General features: G+C 60.1%; 2 non-coding genes across 2 annotated transcripts; both read left to right on the top strand.

Moving 5' to 3' along the window:
- Positions 1-8,931: 8,931 nt before the first annotated feature.
- LOC131873042 (5S ribosomal RNA) lies at positions 8,932-9,050 on the top strand. The gene has a single exon (XR_009371081.1). It is a non-coding gene; the product is annotated as a 5S ribosomal RNA (ribosomal RNA).
- A 7,817-nt stretch (positions 9,051-16,867) lies between these two features.
- LOC131873045 (5S ribosomal RNA) lies at positions 16,868-16,986 on the top strand. The gene has a single exon (XR_009371084.1). It is a non-coding gene; the product is annotated as a 5S ribosomal RNA (ribosomal RNA).
- The last annotated feature ends 349 nt before the right edge of the window (positions 16,987-17,335 follow it).

A 17,335-nucleotide genomic window follows, 5' to 3' on the forward strand; every position in this document is an offset into this window, starting at 1 on the left:
GGTGCGAGGCGAGGGATGCGGCGAGAAGGACCCAACGGCTAGACGGAAGAGGCTTCGGGTCCGCCTCGGAATGGTCCAAGCATCGGACGCGCTTGGGGCGACTACCAGTGACAACCCCTTATCCCGCGACGCGTCCGATACACAGATAGTTCCAAGGCGGCCGAGGAGCCTCACCGCATAGCAATCGGGGTGCGAGGCGAGGGATGCGGCGAGAAGGACCCAACGGCTAGACGGAAGAGGCTTCGGGTCCGCCTCGGAATGGTCCAAGCATCGGACGCGCTTGGGGCGACTACCAGTGACAACCCCTTATCCCGCGACGCGTCCGATACACAGATAGTTCCAAGGCGGCCGAGGAGCCTCACCGCATAGCAATCGGGGTGCGAGGCGAGGGATGCGGCGAGAAGGACCCAACGGCTAGACGGAAGAGGCTTCGGGTCCGCCTCGGAATGGTCCAAGCATCGGACGCGCTTGGGGCGACTACCAGTGACAACCCCTTATCCCGCGACGCGTCCGATACACAGATAGTTCCGAGGCGGCCGAGGAGCCTCACCGCATAGCAATCGGGGTGCGAGGCGAAGGATGCGGCGAGAAGGACCCAACGGCTAGACGGAAGAGGCTTCGGGTCCGCCTCGGAATGGTCCAAGCATCGGACGCGCTTGGGGCGACTACCAGTGACAACCCCTTATCCCGCGACGCGTCCGATACACAGATAGTTCCAAGGCGGCCGAGGAGCCTCACCGCATAGCAATCGGGGTGCGAGGCGAGGGATGCGGCGAGAAGGACCCAACGGCTAGACGGAAGAGGCTTCAGGGCCGCCTCGGAATGGTCCAAGCATCGAACGCGCTTGGGGCGACTACCAGTGACAACCCCTTATCCCGCGACGCGTCCGATACACAGATAGTTCCGAGGCGGCCGAGGAGCCTCACCGCATAGCAATCGGGGTGCGAGGCGAGGGATGCGGCGAGAAGGACCCAACGGCTAGACGGAAGAGGCTTCAGGGCCGCCTCGGAATGGTCCAAGCATCGGACGCGCTTGGGGCGACTACCAGTGACAACCCCTTATCCCGCGACGCGTCCGATACACAGATAGTTCCGAGGCGGCCGAGGAGCCTCACCGCATAGCAATCGGGGTGCGAGGCGAGGGATGCGGCGAGAAGGACCCAACGGCTAGACGGAAGAGGCTTCAGGGCCGCCTCGGAATGGTCCAAGCATCGGACGCGCTTGGGGCGACTACCAATGACAACCCCTTATCCCGCGACGCGTCCGATACACAGATAGTTCCGAGGCGGCCGAGGAGCCTCACCGCATAGCAATCGGGGTGCGAGGCGAGGGATGCGGCGAGAAGGACCCAACGGCTAGACGGAAGAGGCTTCAGGGCCGCCTCGGAATGGTCCAAGCATCGGACGCGCTTGGGGCGACTACCAGTGACAACCCCTTATCCCGCGACGCGTCCGATACACAGATAGTTCCGAGGCGGCCGAGGAGCCTCACCGCATAGCAATCGGGGTGCGAGGCGAGGGATGCGGCGAGAAGGACCCAACGGCTAGACGGAAGAGGCTTCAGGGCCGCCTCGGAATGGTCCAAGCATCGGACGCGCTTGGGGCGACTACCGTTGCCAACCCCTTATCCCGCGATGCGTCTGATACACAGATAGTTCCGAGGCGGCCGAGGAGCCTCACCGCATAGCAATCGGGTTGCGAGGCAGATTATTGGGAAGGGAACCCCCTGGGATGCGGCTCAAGCAGTGCCCAAAGGGACTGGAATGCGGAATCACATCGAGAGACCCAAATGCTATACGAGGGCTCAAATCGAATTATCGATTTGGCCACGACATGGACGCATCGGAACGACTACCTTTGCCGAACCACTCGCAATTGCATCCATACCGAAACCAATAGACATTTCCGTTAGAGCCCTCGCATAGCATTCGGGAATCTCGCATGCCCCTCTAAATCGACCAATGCTGGCGCTCAATGAAAATCCGAGCGCTACCACCGTTCGAGCGCCAGCATTGGTCGAGTTAGAGGGGCACGGGGGAGAATGCTCCAGTCAACACCTCCCCTATATAAGTTATTTGTCCGATTCTCGCACAACCGTAGTCTGCCTCGTCGAATCAAACAACGGTCCCAGATTCCGACTTCCGTTCCGTAGAGACCCAAAAGCTAGATGGAGGCTCGCAAGAAAGAGAGTCGGCGCATAGCAATCGGGTTTCTCGAACGTTTAGGGACCGAGCTCACTTGCGGATAGGGCAAAATCCGCCAAGCAACCCAAAAGCTAGACGGGGGCTCGAATCGAATCGCCTAGGCGGCCACAACAACGACGTGTTGGATCGACTACCAGTGCCAAACCATTCAGCAAGACTAGTCTGTGTCGAGGCCGGATAGAGATTCTCAGAGAGCGCCCGCATAGCATTTAGGAGACCTGCCGCGTCCCTCACACTCGACAAATGGTGGTGCACGTTTATAAATCCGAGCGATCCCAACCCTTTCAAGCACCAACATCGGTCGAGATAGAGGGGCACGGAGGGGGCTGCGTGAGACAACACAGTCCCCTATATAAGTTATTTGTCCGATTCTCACACATCCGAAGAATGGTCATCAAATCGGACAACAGCCCAAACTTCCGACTTCCGTCCCAGAAAGCCCAAGAGCTATCTAAAACGTTCATGGCCGGAACTCGATCGCGGCTATACCAGTCCGCCAAGCAACCCAAAAGCTAGACTGGAGCTCTAGTCGAATCACCTCTGTGGCCATTGCAAGGACGTGTTGGAGCGACTACCATTGCCGAACCATTCCGCAGGTCGAGTCCATACCAAGGCCGCATAGAGATTCACGATGAGCTCCTGCATAGCAATCAGGAGACTTGCCGTGTCCATCACAATCGATAAATCCTGGTGCAAGATTTTTGCATCCGAGCGCTCCAACCAGTCGAGCACCAGCATCAATCGACATAAACGGGCACGGGGGGAGGATGCTCGAGAACACTACCTCCCCTATATAAGTTATTTGTCCGATTCTCAAGCAGCCGAAGTCTGGTCATCGAATCGGGTCAAAGACCACAACTTCCGACTTTACCCACAATGCAAGTCATCGAATCGAACATCGGCCCCCGAGTCGGACTCCATGCGTATGTCAGGTCATCGGACCCAAATTCCGCCTTCCTGCGCATGGCGGGCCATCAATATCAACTCGGTCATCGGACCCAAACTCCGCCTTTTTGCGTATGGCACGCCTTCAAATCGGTCATCGGACCCAAATTCCGCCTTCCTGTGCATGGCGGGCCATCAACATCAACTCGGTCATCGGACCCAAATTCCGCCTTTCTGCGCATGGCACGCCATCAACTCGGTCATCGGACCCAAATTCCGCCTTCCTGCGCATGGCAGGTCATCGGACACAAATTCAGACCTCGCCAATATGCCTACGTATCGAATCGGTCATCGGACCCAACTTCCGACTTCATCCATACTGTAGGGTCTTTGAGGTTGGCGCGGTGCGCTCAACCCAGGGAGTCGACCCATCGAAGCATACACCTCCCCTATATAAGCTATTTGTCCGATTCCCACACCTGTGTAGTTTGCACCTCTGACCAGGACATCGACCCCAACTTCCGAACTCGACTGCAACGACGGCACCAGCGCCTTGGTGCGCACCTTGCGACGCACAGTCCCAACATTCGCCTTCCTGCACATGGCAGGTCATCGGACCCAAATTCCGACCTCGCGAGTATGCCTACATATCGAATCGGTCATCGGACCCAACTTCCGACTTCATCCATACCGTAGGGTCTTTGAGGTTGGCGCGGTGCGCTCAACCCGGGGAGTCGACCCAACGAAGCATACACCTCCCCTATATAAGCTATTTGTCCGATTCCCACACCTGTGTAGTTTGCACCTCCGATCAAGACATCGACCCCAACTTCCGAACTCGCCTCCAACGACCGAACCAGCGCCTTGGTGCGCACCTTGCAACGCACAGTGCCAACATTCGCCTTCCTGCACGTGGCAGGTCATCGGACCCAAATTCCGACCTCGCGAGTATGCCTACATATCGAATCGGTCATCGGACCCAACTTCCGACTTCATCCATACCGTAGGGTCTTTGAGGTTGGCGCGGTGCGCTCAACCCGGGGAGTCGACCCAACGAAGCATACACCTCCCCTATATAAGCTATTTGTCCGATTCCCACACCTGTGTAGCTTGCACCTCCGATCAGGACATCGACCCCAACTTCCGAACTCGACTAAAAAGACCGCACCAGCGCCTTGGTGTGCACCTTGCAACGCACAGTGTCAACATTCGCCTTCCTGCACATGGCAGGTCATCGGACCCAAATTCCGACCTCATGAGCATACCTACTAATCGAATCGGTCATCGGACCCAACTTCCGACTTCATCCATACCGTAGGGTCTTTGAGGTTGGCGCGGTGCGCTCAACCTGGGGAGTCGACCCATCGAAGCATACACCTCCCCTATATAAGCTATTTGTCCGATTCCGACACCTGTGTAGTTTGCACCTCCGCTCAGGACATCGACCCCAACTTCCGAACTCGCCTGCAACGACCGAACCAGCGCCTTGGTGCGCACCAAAAGTGCGCACTTTTGGAGGGCACTTTTCTGCGCTCCAAAGGTGCGCACTTTTGGAGGGCACTTTTTGGAGGGCACTTTTCTGCGCTCCAAAGGTGCGCACTTTTGGAGGGCACTTTTTGGAGGGCACTTTTCTGCGCTCCAAAGGTGCGCACTTTTGGAGGGCACTTTTTGGAGGGCACTTTTCTGCGCTCCAAAGGTGCGCACTTTTGGAGGGCACTTTTTGGAGGGCACTTTTCTGCGCTCCAAAGGTGCGCACTTTTGGAGGGCACTTTTTGGAGGGCACTTTTCTGCGCTCCAAAGGTGCGCACTTTTGGAGGGCACTTTTTGGAGGGCACTTTTCTGCGCTCCAAAGGTGCGCACTTTTGGAGGGCACTTTTTGGAGGGCACTTTTCTGCGCTCCAAAGGTGCGCACTTTTGGAGGGCACTTTTTGGAGGGCACTTTTCTGCGCTCCAAAGGTGCGCACTTTTGGAGGGCACTTTTTGGAGGGCACTTTTCTGCGCTCCAAAGGTGCGCACTTTTGGAGGGCACTTTTTGGAGGGCACTTTTCTGCGCTCCAAAGGTGCGCACTTTTGGAGGGCACTTTTGTGCACTCCAAAGGTGCGCACTTTTGGAGGGCACTTTTCCTGTGCTCCAAAGGTGCACACCTAGGTGAGCACCTTCGACCACACCTTGTAGCACACCAAACTCTGACTTTCGACTTCATCCGCAATGCAGGGTCTTTGAGGTTGGCGCAATGCGCACAACCAGGGGAGTCGACCCATCAAACCCAACACCTCCCCTATATAAGCTATTTGTCTGATTCTCATACATGCGTAGCCTGCAGGAGCAATTAGGACATCGACCCCAACTTTCGGCTTCTAAACGAAAACAAGGTCTTTGAGGTTGGTGTAATGCGAACAACTAGGGGAGTCAACCCATCAAACCCAACACCTCCCCTATATAAGCTATTTGTCTGATTCTCATACATGTGTAGTCTACAGGAGCAATTAGGACATCGACCCCAACTTTTGACTTCTTAACGAAAACAAGGTCTTTGAGGTTGACGTAATGCGCACAACCAGGGGAGTCGACCCATCAAACCCAACACCTCCCCTATATAAGCTATTTGTCCGATTCTCATACATGTGTAGCCTGCAGGAGCCATTAGGACATTGACCCCAACTTTTGACTTCTTAACGAAAACAAGGTCTTTGAGGTTGGCGTAATGCGCACAACCAAGGGAGTTGACCCATCAAACCCAACACCTCCCCTATATAAGCTATTTGTCTGATTCTCATACATGTGTAGCCTGCAACAACGATTAGGACATCCACCCCAACTTCTGAATTCGTCTGCGTTGACCGCACCAAAGGTGCACGCCTTGGTGCTCACCAAAATCCGACTTCCGACTTCTTCTGCTATGCGGGGTCTTTGAGGTTGGCGCAGTGCGCACAACCAGGGGAGTCAACCCACCGAATGCAACACCTCCCCTATATAAGCTATTTGTCTGATTCTCATACATGCGTAGACTGCAGCAATGATTAGGACATCCACCCCAACTTTTGACTTCTTAAACAAGACAGGGTCTTTGAAGTTGGTGCAGTGCACACAACCAGGGGAGTCGACCCATCAAACGCAACACCTCCCCTATATAAAGCTATTTGTCCGATTCTCATACGTGTAGTCTGCAGCAGCGATTAGGACATCGACCCCAACTTCCGAATTCGTTTGCATTGACCGCACCAAAGGTGCACGCCTTGGTGTGCACCCTGGAGTGCACTTTGGTGCTCACCTCGGTGCACACTTTGGTGTGCACCTCGGTGTGCACCAAAGGTGCGCACCTTGGAGCGCACCAAAGGTGTACACTTTGGAGCGCACCACATAGGGTCTTTGAGAGGTTGGCGCAGTGCGCACACCAAGGTGGGTGTTGAGGTGCGTGCCGAGGTGGGTGGGTGCTAGGGTGCGCTCCATGGTGGGTGCCAGGGTGGGTGCGTGCTAGGGTGGATTCCAAAGAGGGTCATAGGGTGGGTGCCAAGGTGGGTTGGTGATATAGTGGGTTCAAAGGTGGGTACTAGGGTGGGTTCCAAGGTGGGTCACAAGTTGGGTGCCAGGATGCGTGGGTGTTAGGTTGGGTGCCAAGGTGGGCTCCTGCGTGGGTGGGTGCTAGGGTGGGTTTCAAGGTGGACGCGAGGGCGGGTGCCAAGGTGGGTAACAAGTTGGGTGTTAGGATGGGTGAGTGCTAGAGTGGGTGCCAAGGTGGGTGGGTGCTAAGGTGGATGCCAAGGTGGTTCACAGGGTGGGTGGGTTCTAGGGTGAGTTCCAAGGTGGGTCACAGGTTCAGTGCTAGGGTGGGTGTCAAGGCGGGTGTCGAGGTGCCTGGGTGCTAGGGTGTGGATGCCAATGTGGGTCATAGGGTGGGTACTAGGGTGGGCTGCAATGTGGGTGCCAAGGTGGGTAACATGCTCGGTGGGTTCTAAATTGGGTGCCAGGGTGGGTGTGCACCCACCTTGCCCGAGGTGGGTGCCAAGGTGCCAGTGTGGGTGGGTGCTAAGGTGGATGCCAAGGTGGGTGAGAAGGTGGGTGATAGGTTGAGTGGTAGGATGGGTGGGTGCCAAGATGGGTCACAGGGTGGGTGCAAGGGTGGGTAGGTGCTAGGGTTGGTGTCAGGGTGGGTGGGTGCTAGGTTGGGTTCCAAGGTGGGTGCGAGGGTGAGTGTCAAGGTGGGTCACAGGTTAGGTGCTAGGATGGGTGAGTGCTAGGGTGCAAAGGTGCCAGGGTGGGTGCTAGGATGGGTCGATGCTAGGGTGAGTGGCAAGGTGGGTCCACAAGTGTCAAGGTGGGTGCCGAGGTGGGTGCCAAGTCGGCGACTGCTATGGTGGATGCCAAGGTGGGTCACGGGGTGGGTGCCAAGTTGCTAGGTTGGGTTCCAAGGTGGGTGCCAACGTGGGTGCTAGGGTGCGTGGGTTAAAGGGTGTGTCACAACGTGGGTGCCAGGATGGGTGCGCACCCACACTGGCCAAGACGGGTGCGGGTGCAAGGTTGGGTTCCAAGCCCGGTCACAGGCTGGGTGCTAGGATGGGTGGGTGCCAAGGTGGGCACCAGGGTGGGTGCACCCACCCTGGCCAAGGTGGGTCACGGGGTGGGTCCTAGGGTGGGTAACGGGGTGGGTACTAAGGTGCGTGCCAAGGTGGGTCATAGGGTGGGTGCCAAGGTGGGCACCAGGGTGGGTGTGCACCAACCCTAGCCAGGGTAGGTCACGGGGTGGTTGTCGGGGTGGGCGTCAAGGAGCCAAGGTGGGTGGCAAGTAGCCAAGTTGCGTGCCAAGGTGGGTGTCGGGGTGGGTGCCAAGGATCCAAGGTGGGTGCCAAGGAACCAAGGTGGGTGTCTGGGTGGGTGCCGAGGTGGGAGCCAGGGTGGGTCCCAAGGTGAGTGCAAAGGTGGGTGCCAGGGTCAAGGTGAGTGCCAATGTGGGTTCCAAGGTGCCAGGGTCAGGGTGAGTGCCAATGTGGGTTCAAAGGTGCTAAGTTGGGTGCGAGGTTGGGTGCGAGGGTGGGTGGGTGCCAAGGTGTGCTAGGTGGAAGCCCGGGTGGGTCGGCATCCCATGGGTGTCGAGTTGGGTGCCTGATGGGTGCTTCTTGTCAAGTTTTAGTCGTCGGGACTCATTTCGAGCCTTAGAGGTCGTTTCTTGTCCGGTTGCCCTGTCTTCGACCTGGGAACCCAATTTTGGTCCTCGGGTCCCATTTTTTTTTGTCTCGCATCCCACTTTTGGCCTGTGGCCTTTTCGGGGTCGATTCTCGTTTTGGGCATCAGAGCATGTTTCTTCTCCTAAAACCCAATATTTGTTTATTAAGTCTCGGAACACATTTTTGTTCTCGTGGACCCATCATGGGTCTTGGAACGCATTTGTGGTCCTTGGGTCCCATTTTGCATCCCGAAACTTGTGTTTTGGTGCTTGATCCCTATTTTGGGTGCCCACCTTGCACCAAGTGCGCACCCGGGGCAAACCGAGCGCCTTGGTGCACCGGGGCAAGATCGAGCGTGCACCCGAGGCGCCCCGAACATGCACCAAGGTGCACTCGGCCCACATGTGAGCGCAGGTCGTTGCGCCCGAGGTGGTGTGTGGGCACCGCGTTGCAGACGGGACACTGCACGCACACGACGCCCCCTACAGGTGCACGCACGTAGGCCGGGCCGGGTGCACACCCGACGCCCTAGCAAGGTGCGCGCACCCGGGCAGGGCTCACACTTGGCGAACGGGGCGCACTTCGCGAGGGAGGGTGTGCACCTCGACGGGGGTGGGTGGCCGGGGTGGATTCGCACGTGGGTCGCGGTTTGCTAAGTACACACTGCGACAAGCTCATAACGGGTGCGATCATACCAGCGTTAGTGCACCGGATCCCATCAGAACTCCGCAGTTAAGCGCGCTTGGGCCGGAGTAGTACTGGGATGGGTGACCTCCCGGGAAGTCCCGGTGTTGCACCCTTTTTTAGTTTTTCGCCGGGCATCGCAATGCTATTTGAATAAACCTTTTGCCCGTTTGCGTTCTCGTCGGGGCCGGGCCGGGCCGGGGTGCGCTGCCCGCACTACCGCGCGCGCGGGGGCGACACCGAGCGCGCACCCGAGGCGCCCCGAGCACACAGGCCACGGTGCAACCCGGGCGTTGTGCGCGCACCCCGGTGCGCCCGAGGTGCTGCGCGCGCACCCAGGTGAAATCGGTGTGCACCTCGGCCAGTGCGCGCTCGGTCGAGTCGCGCACGTTGGCCAAGGTGCACGGTGATGTTTCTTACTCTAAGGTTCCGCACCAGACGCCCGGGACAGGTGAGCGAAGCTGGGCGGGGCCGGGTGCGCGGCCGGGGCAGGTGCACGCAGCTGGAGAGAGCTTTGGAGCACACTTCGGAGCGCACCAATGATGCGCTCCATTCAAAAGTTTCCTGAAAAGGCAAAAAAAGTTGAGATTATAGAATTTCCCACTTGAGAGATTGTAAAAAAAAAAAATTTAAAATGAAGGAAACGCGGGTGCCAAGGTGTGCGCAGCCCAGCCAAGGTGTGCGCACCAAGGCGCCCACCCTGGCGAAGGTGCACGCAAGGTGCGCACCCGAGGCAAACCGGACAATTAACCCAACTTTCGACTTCGCGCGCACCTTGGAGCGCACTTCGGAGCGCTCCTTGGTGCGCACCAATCTTGGGCACCTCGGAGTGCACCATGGCGCCCACCAAGGTGCGCACCCGGGGCAAACCGAGCTCCGACTTCGTGCGCACCTTGGAGCGCACGAAAGGTGCGCACCATGGCGCCCACCAAGGTGCGCAGCCCAGCCAAGGCGTGCGCATCAAGGTGCGCACCCTGGCGAAGGTGCGCACCCGGGGCAAACCGAGCTCCGACTTCGTGCGCACCTTGGAGCGCACAAAAGGTGCGCAACCCAGCCAAGGTGTGCGCACCCCGGTCAAACCGAGCTCCGAATCGTGCGCACCAGAGGTGCACGCCATCGTGCGCACCTTGGAGCACACTTCGGAGCCCTCCTTGGTGCGCGCCGATGTTGCGCACCTCGGAGCGCACCCGGGGAAAACAATGCAATTAACCCGACTTTCGACTTCGTGGGCACCTCGGAGCGCTCTCGGGTTCGCACCTCGGAGCACACCGAGGTGCGCACCTTTGATGCGCTGCCTTCACCAATTTCCAGAAAAGGCAAGAAAACATTGAGAAGGTGTGCGCACCGAGGTGCCCACCCTGGCGAAGGTGCACGCGAGGTGCGCACCCGGGGCAAACCGGGCTCCGACTTCGTGCACGCCGCACCTTGGAGCACACTTCGGAGCGCTCCTTGGTGCGCACCAGGGCGCGCAACCCAGCCGAGGTGCCCACCCCGGCGAAGGTGCACGCGAGGTGCGCACCCGGGGCAAACCGGGCTCCGACTTCGTGCACGCCATGGTGCCCACCGCGGCGAAGGTGCACGCGAGGTGCGCACCCGGGGCAAACCGGGCTCCGACTTCGTGCACGCCGCACCTTGGAGCACACTTCGGAGCGCTCCTTGGTGCGCACCATGGTGCCCACCAGGGCGCGCAACCCCGCCGAAGGTGCACGCGAGGTGCGCACCCGGGGCAAACCGGGCTCCGACTTCGTGCACGCCGCACCTTGGAGCACACTTCGGAGCGCTCCTTGGTGCGCACCATGGTGCCCACCAGGGCGCGCAACCCCGCCGAAGGTGCACGCGAGGTGCGCACCCGGGGCAAACCGGGCTCCGACTTCGTGCACGCCATGGTGCGCACCGCGGCGAAGGTGCGCACCCGGGGCAAACCGGGCTCCGACTTCGTGCACGCCGCACCTTGGAGCACACTTCGGAGCGCTCCTTGGTGCGCACCAGGGCGCGCAACCCAGCCGAGGTGCCCACCCCGGCGAAGGTGCACGCGAGGTGCGTACCCGGGGCAAACCGGGCTCCGACTTCGTGCACGCCGCACCTTGGAGCACACTTCGGAGCGCTCCTTGGTGCGCACCATGGTGCCCACCAGGCCGCGCAACCCAGCCAAGGTGTGCGCACCAAGGTGCACGCGAGGTGCGCACCCGGGGCAAACCGGGGTCCGACTTCGTGCACGCCGCACCTTGGAGCACACATCGGGGCGCTCCCGGGTTCGCACCGGCGTTGCGCACCGTGGTGGGCACCTCGGAGCACACCAAGGTGGGCAGCGAGGTGCGCACCTTTGATGCGATGCCTTCACTAATTTCCATAAAAGGCAAAAAAAAAACGAGATTTTAAAATTTCCGTTTTGAAAGATAGTGAGAAAAAGGGAATGCTGGTGCCATCTTGAGCCCGCCCTGGTGCGCAGCCCAGCCAAGGTGTGCGCACCAAGGTGCCCACCCTGGCGAAGGTGCGCGCCCGGGCAATTAATCCAACTTCCAACTTCGCGCGCGCCAGGGTGGGAGCGCACCCAACAACCGGGCCTGGGAAGAGCCAATGCGAGAAACCCCACCAAACGCTCTGACAAAAAAAGAGGGGGCGCTCCAGTAACCCCGCTTCGGAGCGCACCCTGGGCAAACCCAGCCAAGGTGCCCACCCCGGCCAAGGTGCAGGCGAGGTGCGCACCCGGGGCAAACCGGGCTCCGACAACGTGCACGCCGCACCTTGGAGCACACTTCGTAGCGCTCCCGGGTGCGCACCTCAGAGCACACCAAGGTGGGCAGCGAGGTGCGCACCTTTGATGCGCTGCCTTCACTAATTTCCAGAAAAGGCAAAAAAAAAAGGAGATTTTAAAATTTCCGTTTTGAAAGATAGTGAAAAAAACGGAACGCGCGTGCCATCTTGAGCCCGCCCTGGTGCGCAGCCCAGGTAAGGTGCCCACCCTGGCAAAGGTGCGCACCCGGGCAATTAACCCTACTTCCGACTTCGTGCGCGCCAGGGTGGCAACCGGGCCTCGGAAGAGCCAATGCGAGAAACCCCACCAAACGCTCCGACAAAAAAAGAGGCGGCGCTCCAATAACCCCGCTTCGGAGCGCAGCCGGGGCAAACCCAGCCAAGGTGCCCACCCCGACGAAGGTGCACGCGAGGTGCGCACCCGGGGCAAACCGGGCTCCGACAACGTGCACGCAGCACCTTGGAGCACACTTCGAAGCACTCCCGGGTGCCCACCGGCGTTGCGCACCGTGGTGGGCAGCGAGGTGCGCACCTTTGATGCGCTGCCTTCACTAATTTCCAGAAAAAGGCAAAAAAAAATGAGATTTTAAAATTTCCGTTTTGAAAGATAGTGAAAAAAAAGGAACGCGGGTGCCATCTTGAGCCCGCCCTGGTGCGCAGCCCAGGCAAGGCATGCGCACCAAGGTGCCCACCCGAGGTGCACACCCGGGGCAAACCGGGCTCCGACTTCGTGCAGGCCGCACCTTGGAGCACACTTCGGAGCGCTCCTTGGTGCGCACCATGGTGCCCACCAGGGCGCGCAACCCAGCCAAGGTCTGCACACCAAGGTGCCCACCCCGGCGAAGGTGCACGCGAGGTGCGCACCCGGGGCAAACCGGGCTCCGACTTCGTGCACGCCATGGTGCCCACCGCGGCGAAGGTGCACGCGAGGTGCGCACCCGGGGCAAACCGGGCTCCGACTTCGTGCACGCCGCACCTTGGAGCACACTTCGGAGCGCTCCTTGGTGCGCACCATGGTGCCCACCAGGGTGCGCAACCCAGCCAAGGTGTGCGCACCAAGGTGCACGCGAGGTGCGCACCCGGGGCAAACCGGGGTCCGACTTCGTGCACGCCGCACCTTGGAGCACACATCGGAGCGCTCCCAGGTTCGCACCAGCGTTGCGCACCTTTGATGCGCTGCCTTCACTAATTTCAAGAAAAGGCAAAAAAAAACGAGATTTTAAAATTTCCGTTCTGAAAGATAGTGAAAAAAACGGAACGCGGGTGCCATCTTGAGCCCTTCCTGGTGCGCAGCCCAGGCAAGTTGTGCGCACCAAGGTGCCCACCCTGGCGGAGGTGCGCGCCCGGGGCAATCCGGGCTCCGACTTCGTGCACTGCATGGTGCCCACCAAGGCGCGCAACCCAGCCAAGGTGCCCACCGCAGCGAAGGTGCACGCGAGGTGCGCACCCGAGGTGCACACCCGGGGCAAACCGGGCTCCGACTTCGTGCACGCCGCACCTTGGAGCACACTTCAGAGCGCTCCTTGGTGCGCACCAGGGCGCGCAACCCAGCCGAGGTGCCCACCCCGGCGAAGGTGCACGCGAGGTGCGCACCCGGGGCAAACCGGGCTCCGACTTCGTGCACGCCATGGTGCCCACCGCGGCGAAGGTGCGCACCCGGGGCAAACCGGGCTCCGACTTCGTGCACGCCGCACCTTGGAGCACACTTCGGAGCGCTCCTTGGTGCGCACCATGGTGCCCACCAGGCCGCGCAACCCAGCCAAGGTGTGCGCACCAAGGTGCACGCGAGGTGCGCACCCGGGGCAAACCGGGGTCCGACTTCGTGCACGCCGCACCTTGGAGCACACATCGGGGCGCTCCCGGGTTCGCACCGGCGTTGCGCACCGTGGTGGGCACCTCGGAGCACACCAAGGTGGGCAGCGAGGTGCGCACCTTTGATGCGATGCCTTCACTAATTTCCATAAAAGGCAAAAAAAAAACGAGATTTTAAAATTTCCGTTTTGAAAGATAGTGAGAAAAAGGGAATGCTGGTGCCATCTTGAGCCCGCCCTGGTGCGCAGCCCAGCCAAGGTTTGCGCACCAAGGTGCCCACCCTGGCGAAGGTGCGCGCCCGGGCAATTAACCCAACTTCCAACTTCGCGCGCGCCAGGGTGGGAGCGCACCCAACAACCGGGCCTGGGAAGAGCCAATGCGAGAAACCCCACCAAACTCTCTGACAAAAAAAGAGGGGGCGCTCCAGTAACCCCGCTTCGGAGCGCACCCTGGGCAAACCCAGCCAAGGTGCCCACCCCGGCCAAGGTGCAGGCGAGGTGCGCACCCGGGGCAAACCGGGCTCCGACAACGTGCACGCCGCACCTTGGAGCACACTTCGTAGCGCTCCCGGGTGCGCACCTCAGAGCACACCAAGGTGGGCAGCGAGGTGCGCACCTTTGATGCGCTGCCTTCACTAATTTCCAGAAAAGGCAAAAAAAAAAGGAGATTTTAAAATTTCCGTTTTGAAAGATAGTGAAAAAAACGGAACGCGCGTGCCATCTTGAGCCCGCCCTGGTGCGCAGCCCAGGTAAGGTGCCACCCTGGCAAAGGTGCGCACCCGGGCAATTAACCCTACTTCCGACTTCGTGCGCGCCAGGGTGGCAACCGGGCCTCGGAAGAGCCAATGCGAGAAACCCCACCAAACGCTCCGACAAAAAAAGAGGCGGCGCTCCAATAACCCCGCTTCGGAGCGCAGCCGGGGCAAACCAAGCCAAGGTGCCCACCCCGACGAAGGTGCACGCGAGGTGCGCACCCGGGGCAAACCGGGCTCCGACAACGTGCACGCAGCACCTTGGAGCACACTTCGAAGCACTCCCGGGTGCCCACCGGCGTTGCGCACCGTGGTGGGCAGCGAGGTGCGCACCTTTGATGCGCTGCCTTCACTAATTTCCAGAAAAAGGCAAAAAAAAATGAGATTTTAAAATTTCCGTTTTGAAAGATAGTGAAAAAAAAGGAACGCGGGTGCCATCTTGAGCCCGCCCTGGTGCGCAGCCCAGGCAAGGCATGCGCACCAAGGTGCCCACCCGAGGTGCACACCCGGGGCAAACCGGGCTCCGACTTCGTGCAGGCCGCACCTTGGAGCACACTTCGGAGCGCTCCTTGGTGCGCACCATGGTGCCCACCAGGGCGCACCCGAGGCAAACCGGGCTCCGACTTCGTGCACGCCGCACCTTGGAGCACACATCGGAGCGCTCCCAGGTTCGCACCAGCGTTGCGCACCTTTGATGCGCTGCCTTCACTAATTTCCAGAAAAGGCAAAAAAAAACGATATTTTAAAATTTCCGTTCTGAAAGATAGTGAAAAAAACGGAACGCGGGTGCCATCTTGAGCCCTTCCTGATGCGCAGCCCAGGCAAGTTGTGCGCACCAAGGTGCCCACCCTGGCGGAGGTGCGCGCCCGGGGCAAACCGGGCTCCGACTTCGTGCACTGCATGGTGCCCACCAAGGCGCGCAACCCAGCCAAGGTGCCCACCGCAGCGAAGGTGCACGCGAGGTGCGCACCCGAGGTGCACACCCGGGGCAAACCGGGCTCCGACTTCGTGCACGCCGCACCTTGGAGCACACTTCAGAGCGCTCCTTGGTACGCACCAGGGCGCGCAACCCAGCCAAGGTGCTCACCCCGGCGAAGGTGCACGCGAGGTGCGCACCCGGGGCAAACCGGGCTCGGACTTCGTGCACGCCGCACCTTGGAGCACACATCGGAGCGCTCCCGGGTTCGCACCAGCATTGCGCACCTTTGATGCGCTGCCTTCACTAATTTCCAGAAAAGGCAAAAAAAAGAAAAAAATGAGATTTTAAAATTTCCGTTTTGAAAGATAGTGAAAAAAACGGAACGCGGGTGCCATCTTGAGCCCGCCCTGGTGTGCAGCCCAGGCAAGTTGTGCGCACCAAGGCACCCACCCTGGCCAAGGTGGGTCACGGGGTGGGTCCTAGGGTGGGTAACGGGGTGGGTACTAAGGTGCGTGCCAAGGTGGGTCATAGGGTGGGTGCCAAGGTGGGCACCAGGGTGGGTGTGCACCAACCCTAGCCAGGGTAGGTCACGGGGTGGTTGTCGGGGTGGGCGTCAAGGAGCCAAGGTGGGTGGCAAGTAGCCAAGTTGCGTGCCAAGGTGGGTGTCGGGGTGGGTGCCAAGGATCCAAGGTGGGTGCCAAGGAACCAAGGTGGGTGTCTGGGTGGGTGCCGAGGTGGGAGCCAGGGTGGGTCCCAAGGTGAGTGCAAAGGTGGGTGCCAGGGTCAAGGTGAGTGCCAATGTGGGTTCCAAGGTGCCAGGGTCAGGGTGAGTGCCAATGTGGGTTCAAAGGTGCTAAGTTGGGTGCGAGGTTGGGTGCGAGGGTGGGTGGGTGCCAAGGTGTGCTAGGTGGAAGCCCGGGTGGGTCGGCATCCCATGGGTGTCGAGTTGGGTGCCTGATGGGTGCTTCTTGTCAAGTTTTAGTCGTCGGGACTCATTTCGAGCCTTAGAGGTCGTTTCTTGTCCGGTTGCCCTGTCTTCGACCTGGGAACCCAATTTTGGTCCTCGGGTCCCATTTTTTTTTGTCTCGCATCCCACTTTTGGCCTGTGGCCTTTTCGGGGTCGATTCTCGTTTTGGGCATCAGAGCATGTTTCTTCTCCTAAAACCCAATATTTGTTTATTAAGTCTCGGAACACATTTTTGTTCTCGTGGACCCATCATGGGTCTTGGAACGCATTTGTGGTCCTTGGGTCCCATTTTGCATCCCGAAACTTGTGTTTTGGTGCTTGATCCCTATTTTGGGTGCCCACCTTGCACCAAGTGCGCACCCGGGGCAAACCGAGCGCCTTGGTGCACCGGGGCAAGATCGAGCGTGCACCCGAGGCGCCCCGAACATGCACCAAGGTGCACTCGGCCCACATGTGAGCGCAGGTCGTTGCGCCCGAGGTGGTGTGTGGGCACCGCGTTGCAGACGGGACACTGCACGCACACGACGCCCCCTACAGGTGCACGCACGTAGGCCGGGCCGGGTGCACACCCGACGCCCTAGCAAGGTGCGCGCACCCGGGCAGGGCTCACACTTGGCGAACGGGGCGCACTTCGCGAGGGAGGGTGTGCACCTCGACGGGGGTGGGTGGCCGGGGTGGATTCGCACGTGGGTCGCGGTTTGCTAAGTACACACTGCGACAAGCTCATAACGGGTGCGATCATACCAGCGTTAGTGCACCGGATCCCATCAGAACTCCGCAGTTAAGCGCGCTTGGGCCGAAGTAGTACTGGGATGGGTGACCTCCCGGGAAGTCCCGGTGTTGCACCCTTTTTTAGTTTTTCGCCGGGCATCGCAATGCTATTTGAATAAACCTTTTGCCCGTTTGCGTTCTCGTCGGGGCCGGGCCGGGCCGGGGTGCGCTGCCCGCACTACCGCGCGCGCGGGGGCGACACCGAGCGCGCACCCGAGGCGCCCCGAGCACACAGGCCACGGTGCAACCCGGGCGTTGTGCGCGCACCCCGGTGCGCCCGAGGTGCTGCGCGCGCACCCAGGTGAAATCGGTGTGCACCTCGGCCAGTGCGCGCTCGGTCGAGTCGCGCACGTTGGCCAAGGTGCACGGTGATGTTTCTTACTCTAAGGTTCCGCACCAGACGCCCGGGACAGGTGAGCGAAGCTGG

This window comes from Cryptomeria japonica, unplaced genomic scaffold (assembly GCF_030272615.1).
Source record: "Cryptomeria japonica unplaced genomic scaffold, Sugi_1.0 HiC_scaffold_999, whole genome shotgun sequence".
Lineage (NCBI taxonomy): Eukaryota > Viridiplantae > Streptophyta > Pinopsida > Cupressales > Cupressaceae > Cryptomeria > Cryptomeria japonica.